We start from the raw sequence: 12144 nt of genomic DNA, 5'->3' as shown, positions 1-12144 counted from the left end.
TTTGGAGGGTGTCTGTGGGAATTTCTGCCCATTTGCGTGGTCAGGTACTGATGTTGGATGAGAAGACCAGGCTCACCATTGGCAGCTCAATACATCCCAATGGTGTTCAGTAGGGTTGAGTTCAGGGCTCTCTGCCAGACAAGCAAGTCTCACCACACCAAACAAATCAAACCATGTATTTATAGAGTTGCCTTTTCTCTCCCCAAGGTCATTAATATGGAGTTGCCCCTTGTGTGGCTAGAACATCCTTCATTCTATGAAGATTCTGGAGAATGTCTGTAGGAATGTGTGCCCATATGTGAGGCCAGGTACTGATGTTGGATGAGAAGATCTGGATTACGATCAGCATTTTAATTCACCTCAAACGTTCTCAGTAGGGCTGAGGTCATGGCTCTGTGCAGGATACTGGAGTTCCTCCACAACACACTGGTCAAACCATGTCTTTATAGAGTTGCCTTCCCTCTCCCCAAGGTCATTAATATGGAGTTGCCCCTTGTGTAGCTAGAACATCCTTCACCCTATGAAGACCTTTCACAATATTATGGAGGATGTGTGTAGGAATGTGTGCCCGTTTGTGAAGCCAGGTACTGATGTTGGATGAGAAGATCTAGATTACAATCAGTATTTTAATTAATCTCAAAAGTTCTCAGTAGGTCTGAGGTCAGGGCTCTGTACAGGACACTTGAGTTCCTCCACACCACACTGGTCAAACCATGTCTTTATGGAGCTGCCTTCCCTCTCCCCAAGGTCATTAATATGGAGTTGCCCCTTGTGTGGCTATAACATCCTTCACTCTTCTATGAAGACTTTCCTCAAGATTCTGGAGGATGTCTGTAGGAATGTGTGCCCATTTGTGAGGCCAGGTACTGATGTTGGATGAGAAGATCTGGATTATGATTCATCTCAAAAGTTCTCAGTAGGGCTGAGGTCAGGGCTCTGTGCAGGATACTCGAGTTCCTCCACACCACACTAGTCAAACCATGTCTTTATAGAGTTGCCTCCCCTCTCCCCAAGTTCATTAATATGGAGCTTGTGTAGCTAGAACATCCTTCACCCTATGAAGACCTTTCACAAGATTCTGGAGGATGTCTGTAGGAATGTGTGCCCATTTGTGAGGCCAGGTACTGATGTTGGATGAAAAGATCTGGATTACAATCAGTATTTTAATTCATCTTAAAAGTTCTCAGTAGGGCTGAGGTCATGGCTCTGTGCAGGTTACTGGAGTTCCTCCACACCACACTGGTCAAACCATGTCTTTATAGAGTTGTCTCCCCTCTCCCCAAGGTCATTAATATGGAGTTGCCCCTTGTGTAGCTAGAACATCCTTCACCCTATGAAGACCTTTCACAATATTCTGGAGGATGTCTGTAGGAATGTGTGCCCATTTGTGAGGCCAGGTACTGATGTTGGATGAGAAGATCTGGATTACAATCAGTATTTTAATTCACCTCAAAAGTTCTCAGAGCTGAGGTCAGGGCTCTGTACAGGACACTTGAGTTCCTCCACACCACACTGGTCAAACCATGTCTTTATAGAGTTGTCTCCCCTCTCTCCAAGGTCATTAATATGGAGTTGCCCCATGTGTAGCTAGAACATCCTTCACTCTATGAAGTCTTTTCACAAGATTCTGGAGGATGTCTGTAGGAATGTGTGCCCATTTGTGAAGCCAGGTACAGATGTTGGATGAGAAGATCTGCAGATGTTGGATGAGAAGATCTGGATTACAAGTATTTTAATTAATCTCAAAAGTTCTCAGTAGGGCTGAGGCCAGGGCTCTGTGCAGGATACTGGAGTTCCTTCACACCACACTGGTCAAACCACGTCTTTATGGAGCTGCCTTGCACACGGGGGTACAGTCATGCTGGAACAGAAAAGGGTCTTCACCAAACTGGTACCACAAGGTTGGATGAGTACAATTGTCTACAATGTCTTTGTATGATGGAGGATTAACAGTACCCTGGCCATATACTGTAAATGACGATCTCACTCAGAGCAACCAATGAGATCTTATCTTTCATCCTTTGTGTGGGAGAGAAGAGGAATATGATTGGCTGGAAAAATCTAGTCCCTTGCTCCTGTTCCCAGAGATGAAGGAGCGTCACACTGCAAAGACTACATAACACACATCATAGCTGGAGGAGTATATCAAAATGTAACTAATCCCTAAAAACAACATCACATGAGACATAAACAGAAGGTCTCCTTGAGGTCCCCATCTTCTGGTAGGAACATGCCCGCTGCAGTCCTGGGCCAATCTCTATTTCAGGAGGCTCTCTGTAGGCTTCTGATTGGCTCCAGACAAACACCAACAGCTCAGTCTTACCAAAATTCTCTCTGTAATTCACATGAAGACAGTGAGGCTAATGATGATATTTCAGCTTTTACTCAGCTGTAACAGGAGATTGCCGCAGGACAGGCGCTCTTTACCCCCCCAGCCACGATGCCCCCTCAATGATAGAGTGACACGGTATGCCGTGGCGGAGTAGCTGTGGCAGTGATGTGAGTTAGCAGCAGGCAGAGCGGCACCGTATTGTCATGGCGGTCAGTGCGCTGATGCGATGTGACAAGGCGCGCGGCCTCATTACATGTCACACAGACAGCGCAGCTCCGGGAACTCCGCAGTTCTGCTGTGCTGGCAGAGAGACACAAATTAAAGACGAGTGAAAACTGGGTCATATAGGAAACAAAGAAACTGGAGCTGGAAAAAAAATCAGCCGAGAGACGAGGAATGAAGACATCGGCATCTCCGCCGCGCCGACTCAGCAAATGCGTGCATAGCAATGGCGTAAATCAAAGGGTTAATGTAAATCCAATCGCTACAATCTATAGAGGCTGTCACTTCAAAAGTCATTTTCTTTATAAATATGTAGTTTATATTAATATAATCCATGGTGATCCTGCCACGAAGATCCTTGTTCAGGCACTTCCTGTTATAGGGTGACAGCGCTCCTGTCTCTGTCTTCCATTTGTACTCCTGCCTTGTCATATGGGCTTCAAGTGGACATTTTGAAAAGAAATGTTACACAGCCACGTCCAGAGAAATGCCAAAGTGGCTGAAAAGAAGCTGCAGGAGATCAACAGCTGGAACTGACTGACCTGACTACTCTCTTTTCCACTGTCTTATGAACACGTCGTAGCCCTTCCGTTCCAGCAACCCCTTGGTAGGGTGATCCTGAGGACTGTGACCTGCTGCCAGTTTGCAACAAAGAAAACCAGGGCGACTAGCATGTCTGGCCCATCCCCACCACCAGGAGTTCAGATGAAGTTTATGTGGTACTTCGCACCTTGGGTGAGCCCATGTCACCTGCCAGGGGCACATCGTAGCCCTTCCGTTCCAACAACCCCTCGGTAGGGTGGTCCTGAGGACTATGACCTGCTGACAGTTTGCAGCAAAGAAAACCGAGGGCCATCACCCTTTCTGGCCCATCCCCACCATCAGGAGTTCAGATGAAGACCACGTGGTACTTCACAGCTTGGGTGAGCCCACGTCACCTGCCAGGGGCACATCGTAGCCCTTCCATTCCAACAACCCCTTCGTAGGGTGATCCTGAGGGCTGTGACCTGCTGCCAGTTTGCAACAAAGAAAACAAGGGTCAGTAGCATTTCTGGCCCATTCCCACCACCAGGAGCTCAGATGAAGTTTATGTGGTATTTCGCACCTTGGGTGAGCCCATGTCACCTGCCAGGGACACATCGTAGCCTTTCCGTTCCAACAACCCCTCGGTAGGGTGATCCTGAGGACTATGACCTGCTGACAGTTTGCAGCAAAGAAAACCGAGGGCCATCACCCTTTCTGGCCCATCCCCACCATCAGGAGTTCAGATGAAGACCATGTGGTACTTCACAGCTTGGGTGAGCCCACGTCACCTGCCAGGGGCACATCGTAGCCCTTCCATTCCAGCAACACCTTGGTAGGGTGATCCTGAGGGCTGTGACCTGGTGCCAGTTTGAAGCAAGGAAAACCACGAGTTACTAATATTTATGACCAATCCCCACCATCAGGAGCTCAGGCGAAGACCATGTGGTTCTTTGCACCTTGGTTGAGCCCACGTAAGCTGCCAGGGGCAAACCATAGGCCTTTCCGTTCCAACAACCCCTTGGTAGGGTGATCCTGAGGATTGTAACCTGCTGCCAGTTTGCAGCAAAGAAAACCGGGGACCACTAGCATTTATGGCCCATCCCCACCATCAGGAGGTCAGATGAAGACCATGTGGTACTTTGCACCTTGGGTGAGCTCACTTCACCTGCCAGGGGCACACCATAGCCCTTCTGTTCCAGTAACCCCTTGATACGGTGATCTTGAGGGCTGTGGCCTGGGTCCAGTTTGCAGCAAAGAAAACCAAAGGCCACTATCGTTTCTGGTCCGTCCCCACCATCAGGAGTTCAGATGAAGACCATGTGGTAATTAGACTCCGCACCTTGGGTGAGACCACTTCATCTGCAAGGGGCACCATAACCAAAACCTATGCCTCCACAAAGCCTACTGTGTTAGACAAGAAAATGGTGTCAAAATGCGGTGGAGACTTGATGGTAAATCTACATATTTGTTGACACAAATTTCCCCAAATATTGTGGCTGAATTTATCAGGATCAGACTGTTACCAATTGCTATGCAATATTAAACCCAAGCTGGGTTATCAAAATACGTTTTAGTAAGACAGACATTGTGCTAAAAGTCTCTTTTCATGGCCTTACCTCTACATTTCTGAAGCAGAAGTTGTCACATGATTGTTCAGAGCTATAAGTAGCAGAGTTTGACCAAGTGTCCTCAGTAATCAGCACTCAGTAACAGACCAGGTCAGACACACTCCCCCACTGCCTCTGCAGTAGATGTCTGTGTGAAGACACTTGCACAGAGGGGTGTGGCTTCATTGAGGGGTGTGGCTGCATTGAGGGGTGTGACTGCATTGAGGGGTGTGGTTAATACTCAGCTCTGCTAGCACAGAGCACTGGAGGTGGAGGGCAGAATTTTCCCAGAGATAATAAGGTATTATAAGGCATTTCTATGAATATACAGTATTGGTCACAAGGCATAACGTGGGTGTGCAGTAGACACATGAAGAACCAGAAAACGTGTTTTGTTTTGATTCATTATTTATATTATCTCGTGTGTTTATTCGTTTTCAGAACTTGTTTTGCTTCGGGGGGGGGGCTCAAGTTTTTGTTATTCGAATTTAATTCGACTGAATTCTGAAAATTTGAATTGGCATTCTATTTGATAGATGGTTATATTCAATATTCTTTCTATTTTATTGAATTCTATTACAGAGAAGAGAGGAGAGGAGAAGAGAGGGGAGGAGGGGAGGGGAGGAGAGAGAGGGAAAGGAGAGACAGTGTTTGGGAGAAGAGAGGAGGAAAGAGGAGGGGAGAGGAAGGGAGGAGAAGAGAAGAGGAGGGGGGATGAGAGGAGAGGAGGGGAGGGGAGAGGAGAGACAGTATAGTGGAAGAGGAGAGGAGGGGAGGGGAGAGGAGAGCAGGGACAGTATAGAGGGAGAGGAAGAGGAGAGGAGGGGAGGGGAGAGGAGAGCAGAGACAGTATAGAGGGAGAGGAGAGGAGGGGAGGGGAGAGGAGAGCAGAGACAGTATAGAGGGAGAGGAGAGGAGGGGATGGGAGGGGAGAGGAGAGAAGAGAAGAGAAAATACAGAGGAGAGGAGAGACAGCATAGATGGAAAGGAGAGCAGAGACACTATAGAGGGATAGAAGAGGAGGAGAGGGAAGAGAAGAGGAGAAGAGGAGAGAGGAGAGGAGGGGAAGGGAGGAGAGGAGAAGAGAGGAGAGGTGAGAGGAAAGGAGAGGGGAGAGGGAGAGGAGAGACAGTATAGAGGGAGAGGAGAAGAGAGGAAGGGAGGGGAGAGGAGAGGAGGGGAGGGGATGGGAAGGGAGAGGAGAGAAGAGAAAATACAGAGGAGAGGAGAGACAGTATAGAGGGAGAGGAGAGACAGTATAGAGAGAGAGAAGAGGAGAGGGGAGGGGAGAGAAGAGAAGAGGGGAGAAGAGAGGAGAGGAGGGGAGAACAGGAGAGGAGGGGAGGGTAGAGGAGAGGGGAGAGGGAGAGGAGAGACAGTATAAAGGGAAAGGAGAGGAGAGGAGAAGAGAAGAGAAGAGGGAAGGAGAGGAGAGGGGAGGGGAGGGGAGAGGGAGAAGCGAGACAGTATAGAGGGAGAAAAGAAGAGAGGAGGGGAGAGGAGAGAGGGAGAGGAGAGACAGTATAGAGGTAGAGGAGGGGAGAGGAAGGGAGGGAAGAGGAGGGGAGAGCAGAGGAGAGGGGGGAGGGGAGAGGAGTGGAGAGGAGAGGAGGGGAGGGGAGAAGAGGTTTAGAAGAGGGGAGGGGAGAGGAGAGGAGAGGAGGGGAGAGGGGAGGAGAGGGGAGAGGAGAGGAGAGGAGGAGAGGAGAGGGAGAGGCGAGACAGTATAGAGGGAGAAAAGAGGAGAGGAGGGGAGAGGAGAGAAGAGGAGAGAGGGAGAGAAGAGATAGTATAGAGGGAGAGGAAGGGGGGGGAGAGAAGAGGAAGGGAGAGCAGAGGAGAGGGGGGAGGGGAAGGAAGAGGAGTGGAGAGGAGAGCAGAGCAGAGACAGTATAGAGGGAGAGGAGAGGAGAGAAGAGAGGAGGGGAGGGAAGAGGAGAGGAGAGAGTGAGGTGGGGAGAGGAGGGGAGGGGAGAGGAGAGGAGGGAAGAGGAGAGGCGAGGATAGGAGGGGAGAGAGGAGAGGAGGGGAGGGGAGAGGGGAGAGGACAAGAGGGTAGAGGAGGGGGGAGGAGAGGAGGTGAGAGAGTGAGGAGAGGAGGGGAGAGGAGGGGAAAGGAGAGGAGGGGAGAGGAGAGGAGAGGAGGGGAGGGAAGGAGAGGGGAGAGGAGGGGAGAAGTGAGGAGGGGAGGGGAGGAGAGAGCAGAGGAGAGGAGAGGGGAGGGGAGAGGAGAGGCTGTAAGTAGAAGTGGAATGAAATGGCATATTGACCAGGAATCATTAATTCCCACTATCTCTGATAAATAATGTTGTCTTAATAGCAGCCCCTCCTCCTCCTCATCTGATCATTTTTTATCACCCCGCATACATATTACAGAGCAGCCATCAGGTCCGTGTCCCCTCGGAGGGATTTCTTATCACTTCCTGTCAGCACCATAAGGGAGGGGAAAGGTCCTCATGGGGACACGGACAGTAATTATTATTATACAGGATTTATGGCACCAACAGTTTGCTCAGCACTTTACAATATAACGGGAGACAATACAGCAATAATCCAGTTCAATACAAGAGGGATAGGAGGACCCTGATCCTGGGAGCTTACAATCTAGGAGGTAAACCCCCACAGAGGCTCTGACTCTCCTCTCCATGGCTGTAGGTGGGGGTTAGTAATGGGGGTGGATTGGAGACACTTTCCCCCACACGGCCTTGTCCAGTGATCCAATCACAGCGCTCGGTCCTGGACTCCCGCCGTATAAACGTCTGTTGTCGCTCTATAAGCGCTCCGGCTGCCATGGCACGCTCCAACCTTGCGCCCCATCCCCCCCACATGAGGTTTCATCATTATTCTACGTCTGAGGCTGCTGCCCCAGAAAATGAGAGTCTCTCCGGTGTAAGAAGTCTGGAGGAGGCGGCGGCGGCAGACAGGCGTTCGCTGCGTTTGAACATCTCGTGTGTGGCAGAATCTCGTCTTGCACAGAGTACATGCCTCCGGCCTCTTCTGACAGCTCTGCAGATAAGTGCCGAAACACGCCGGTCTCCCAGGAACCGACGAATAAAACCTCCAAAGTGTGAAATAGTCGGATTTCTCGCAGAACTCCTCTGGAAAAAAAAAAAAAAAAACTTTTTAATCCCAGATCTTGATTAATTCATTAAACTGGGGAGCGCGAGAAATACGCCCAGACATCAAAGCGGCAGCGCGGCCTGAGCCGGCAGACAGGATCGGGGCGAGAACAGAAATAGATGATTCCTCCAACGCCGATTACAGAGGAACGGCCGGGAGCCACGCCGGGCTTATCACAGCGATTCCATCATGGGGCCACATCCATTCTACGGACGTACACTGTATACAGGAGGTATACGCCGATCAGCCGCGGCATTCCCACCACTGGCGGGTGAAGTCGCTAACATTGAATGTCTTGTTACAATGGCCCCTGAAAGTGGGCGGGATATATTAAGCACCAAGTGAACATGTTGTCCCTGATGTTGAGAGCAGAAAAAATGGACAAGTGTAAGGATTTGAGGGACTTTATAATGGCCAGACAACGGGGTCAGAGCAACTCGAAAACTGCAGCTCTTGTGGGATGTTCCCGATCTGCAGTGGTCAGGACCTACTAAAACCAAAAGTGGTCCCAGGAAGGAGAACCGGCCAACCGGTAACAGGGTCATGGGCGGCTAAGGCTCATTGATGGAGGTGGGCAGGGAAGGCTTATTGATGGAGGTGGGGAGGGAAGGGCTCACTGATGGAGGTGGGGTGGAAGGCTCATTGATGAAGGTGGGGAGGGAAGACTCATTGATGGAGTGGAGGGAAGGCTCAATGATGGATGTGGGGATGGAAGGTCCACTGATGGAGGTGGAGGGAGAGTCGAGGCTCATTGATGGAGGTGGAATGAAGGCTCATTGATGGAGGTGGGGTGGAATGCCCATTGATGGAGGTGGGGGGGAGTGGAGGCTCATTGATGGAGGTAGGGAGGGAAGGCTCATTGATGGAGGTGGGAGGGAAGGCTCATTCATGGAGGTAGGGAGGGAAGGCTCGTTGATGGAGGTGTGGAGGGAAGGCTCATTGATGGAGGTGGAGAGGGAAGGCTGATTGATGGTAGCGGTGGAGGGAAGGCTCATTGATTGAGGTGGGGGGGAAACTCATCGATGGAGGTGGGGAGGAAAGGCTCATTGATGGAGGTGGGAAGGGAAGGCTCATTGATTGAGGTGGGGAAGCAAGGCTCATTGATGGATGTGGGGATGGAAGGCCCATTGATGGAGGTGGGGGGAGGGGAGTGGAGGCTCATTGCTGGAGATGGAATGAAGGCTTAATGATGGATGTGGGGATGGAATGCCCATTGATGGAGGTGGGGGGAATGGAGGCTCATTAATGGAGGTGGGAGGGAAAGCTTATTCATGGAGGTAGGGAGGGAAGGCTCGTTGATGGAGGTGGGCGGAGGCTCATTGATGGAGGTGGGGAGGGAAGGCTCATTGATGGAGGTGGGAAGGGAAGGCTCATTGATAGAGGTGGAGTGAAGGCTCATTGATGGATGTGGGGATGGAAGGCCCATTGATGGAGGTGAGGGGGAGGGGAGTGGAGGCTCATTGCTGGAGATGGAATGAAGGCTCAATGATGGATGTGGGGATGGAAGGCTCATTGATGGAGGTGGGGAGGGAAGGCTCATTGATTGAGGTGGGGAGGGAAGACTCACTAATAGAGGTGGGAGGGAAGGCTCATTGATGGAGGTGGGGAGGGGACTCAATGATGGAGGTGAAGAGGGAAGGCATATTGATGGAGGTGGGGAGGGAAGGCTCATTGATGGAGATGTGGAGGGAAGGCTCATTGATGGAGGTAGGGAAGGAAGGCTCATTGATGGAGGTGGAGAAGGAAGGCTCGTTGATGGAGATGGGGGGAGGCTCATTGATGGAGGTGGGGAATGAAGGCTCATTGATGGAGGTAGGGAGTGAAGACTCATTGATTGAGGTAGGGAGGGAGGGTTCATTGATGGAGGTGGGAGGGAAAGCTTATTGATGGAGGTGGGAGGGAAGACTCATTGATGGAGGTGGAAAGGGAGGGCTCATTGATGGAGGCGGAGTGAAAGCTCAATGATTGAGGTAGGGAGTGAAAGCTCATTGATGGATGTGGGGAGGGAGGGCTCATTGATGGAGGTGGGAGGGAAGGCACATTGATGGAGGTGGGGATCAAAGACTCATTGATGGAGGTGGGGGGAGACTCATTGATGGAGGTGGGGAGGGAAGGCTCATTGATGGAGGTGGGGAGGGAAGGCTCATTGATGGAGGTGGGGGGGTGACTCATTGATGGAGGTGGGGAGGGAAGACTCATTGGTGGAGGTGGGGAGGGAAGACTCATTGGTGGAGGTGGGGAGGGAAGGCTCATTGATGGAGGTGGAGGGGTGACTCATTGATGGAGGTGGGGAGGGAAGACTCATTGGTGGAGGTGGGGAGGGAAGACTCATTGGTGGAGGTGGGGAGTGAAGGCTCATTGATGGAGGTGGGGAGGGCTCTTTGATGGAGGTGGGAGGGAAGGCTCATTGATGGAGGTGGGGAGGGGACTCAATGATGGAGGTGAAGAGGGAAGGCATATTGATGGAGGTGGGGGGGAGACTCATTGATGCAGGTGGGGAGGGAAGGCTCATTGATGGAGGTGGGGGGGTGACTCATTGATGGAGGTGGGGAGGGAAGGCTCATTGATGAAGGTGGGGAGTGAAGATTCATTGATTGAGGTGGGAGGACTCATTGATGGAGGTGGGGAGAGAAGGCTCATTGATGGAGGTGTGGAAGGAAGGCTCATTGATGGAGGTGGGGAGGGAAGACTTATTGATGGAGGTGGGGGGGAATCATTGATGAAGGTGGGGAAGGAAGGCTCATTGGTGGAGGTGGCGAAGGAAGGCTCATTGATTGAGTTGGGGGTGGGAAGCTCATTGATGGAGGTGGGGAGGGAATACTCATTGATGGAGGTGGGGGGGGACTAATAGATTGAGGTGGGGAAGGAAGGCTCATTGATGGAGGTGGGGAGGCTATTTGATGGAGGAGGGAATGGAAGACTCATTGATGGAGCTGGGGAGGGGAGGCTAATTGATGGAGGTGGGAGGGAAGGCTCATTGATAGAGGTGGGGAGTGAAGACTCATTGATTGAGGTGGGGAGGGAAGACTCATTAATGGAGGTCGGGAGGGAAGGCTCATTGATGGAGGTGGGGAAAGAAGGCTCATTGATGGAGGTGGGTAGGGAAGACTTATTGATGGAGGTGGGGGGGACTCATTGATGAATGTGGGGAAGGAAGGCTCATATTTGAACTGTCAACATATTGCTGACCATTGCTGGCCATTGCGGATCTCCTTCAAAGACTGTGCATAAGGCCCCTGTCAGATGGGGTGGATCTGTCATCATGATCCGCCTGCTCAGTGGGTGATCTCTCCGCTGATCCCCGCTGGACAGGCAGATGACAGGTCTGTGTTCGCTCTGTTGCTGTAGAGCGGACACAGACACTGCCAACTGATTTTAGTTTGACGGTCGGATGGAAACGGGCCGGCTGTCCATTTCCACCCAATTGTCATCCGATCCACCAGAAGGATAGGGAACAGATCCCCATCTTTCTGTTTTTGGCGTAGAGGAATCGGATCAGATGACGGCGGGTGTCAGCAGTCCGCTTGTTTGAAAGGGGCTTTAGCGTTAGAATATAGCTGTCTTCCGAATTTCAAATTTAAAAAAGAATAGAATAAAACAGAATAGAATAGAAAATAAAGGAACAGAATGGAAGATAAAAGGAAAAGAAAATAATACAATAGAAAGGAATAGAATAGATAAAAAAATAGAATAGAATGAATATAGCCGTGTCCGAAATTTGAATTTTGAAAACAATACAATAAAACAGAATAAAATAGAAAAGAAAGCAAAAGAATAGAATAGAAAATAAAAGACTAGAAAAAAATAGAAAAGAATGGAATCAAATAAAAAAAAAAAGAATAAGATAGAAAAAAAAATAGGATAAAATAGAAAGAATATAACTATCTTCCGATATTCCAGTTTCACAAAGAATAGAATAAAATAGAATAGAAAATAAAAAAGCAGAATAGAACAGAAAAAAAAATAGAATTGATTAGAATAGAAAAAAAAAGACTAAAATAGAAAGAATATAGCCGTCATCTGAAATTTGAATTTAGAAAAGAGTAGAATAGAATAAAACAGAATAGAGTAGAAAATAAAAGAATAGAAAAAAAGCGGCTAAATGGTTAGCACTTCCACTTGGCAGTACTCGGGTCGTTGGTTCAAATCCCAACTACGGCACCACCTGTCTGGAGTTTGCATGTTCTCCCTGTGCCTGTGTGGGTTTCCTCCAGGTCCTCCGGTTTCCGCCCACACTCCAAAGACATGCTGGGAGGTGAATTGAATCCTATCTAAATTGTCCCTAGTATGTGTATGTATGATGTGAGTTAGGGACCTTAGATTGTACGTCCCTCGGGG

This window comes from Staurois parvus, unplaced genomic scaffold, assembly GCF_062004578.1.
Source record: "Staurois parvus isolate SC_StPar_1 unplaced genomic scaffold, SC_StPar_1.0 ptg001948l, whole genome shotgun sequence".
In the NCBI taxonomy this organism is placed as follows: domain Eukaryota; kingdom Metazoa; phylum Chordata; class Amphibia; order Anura; family Ranidae; genus Staurois; species Staurois parvus.
The sequence above is the reverse complement of the archived record's forward strand: the minus strand, read 5'-3'. Positions refer to the sequence as shown.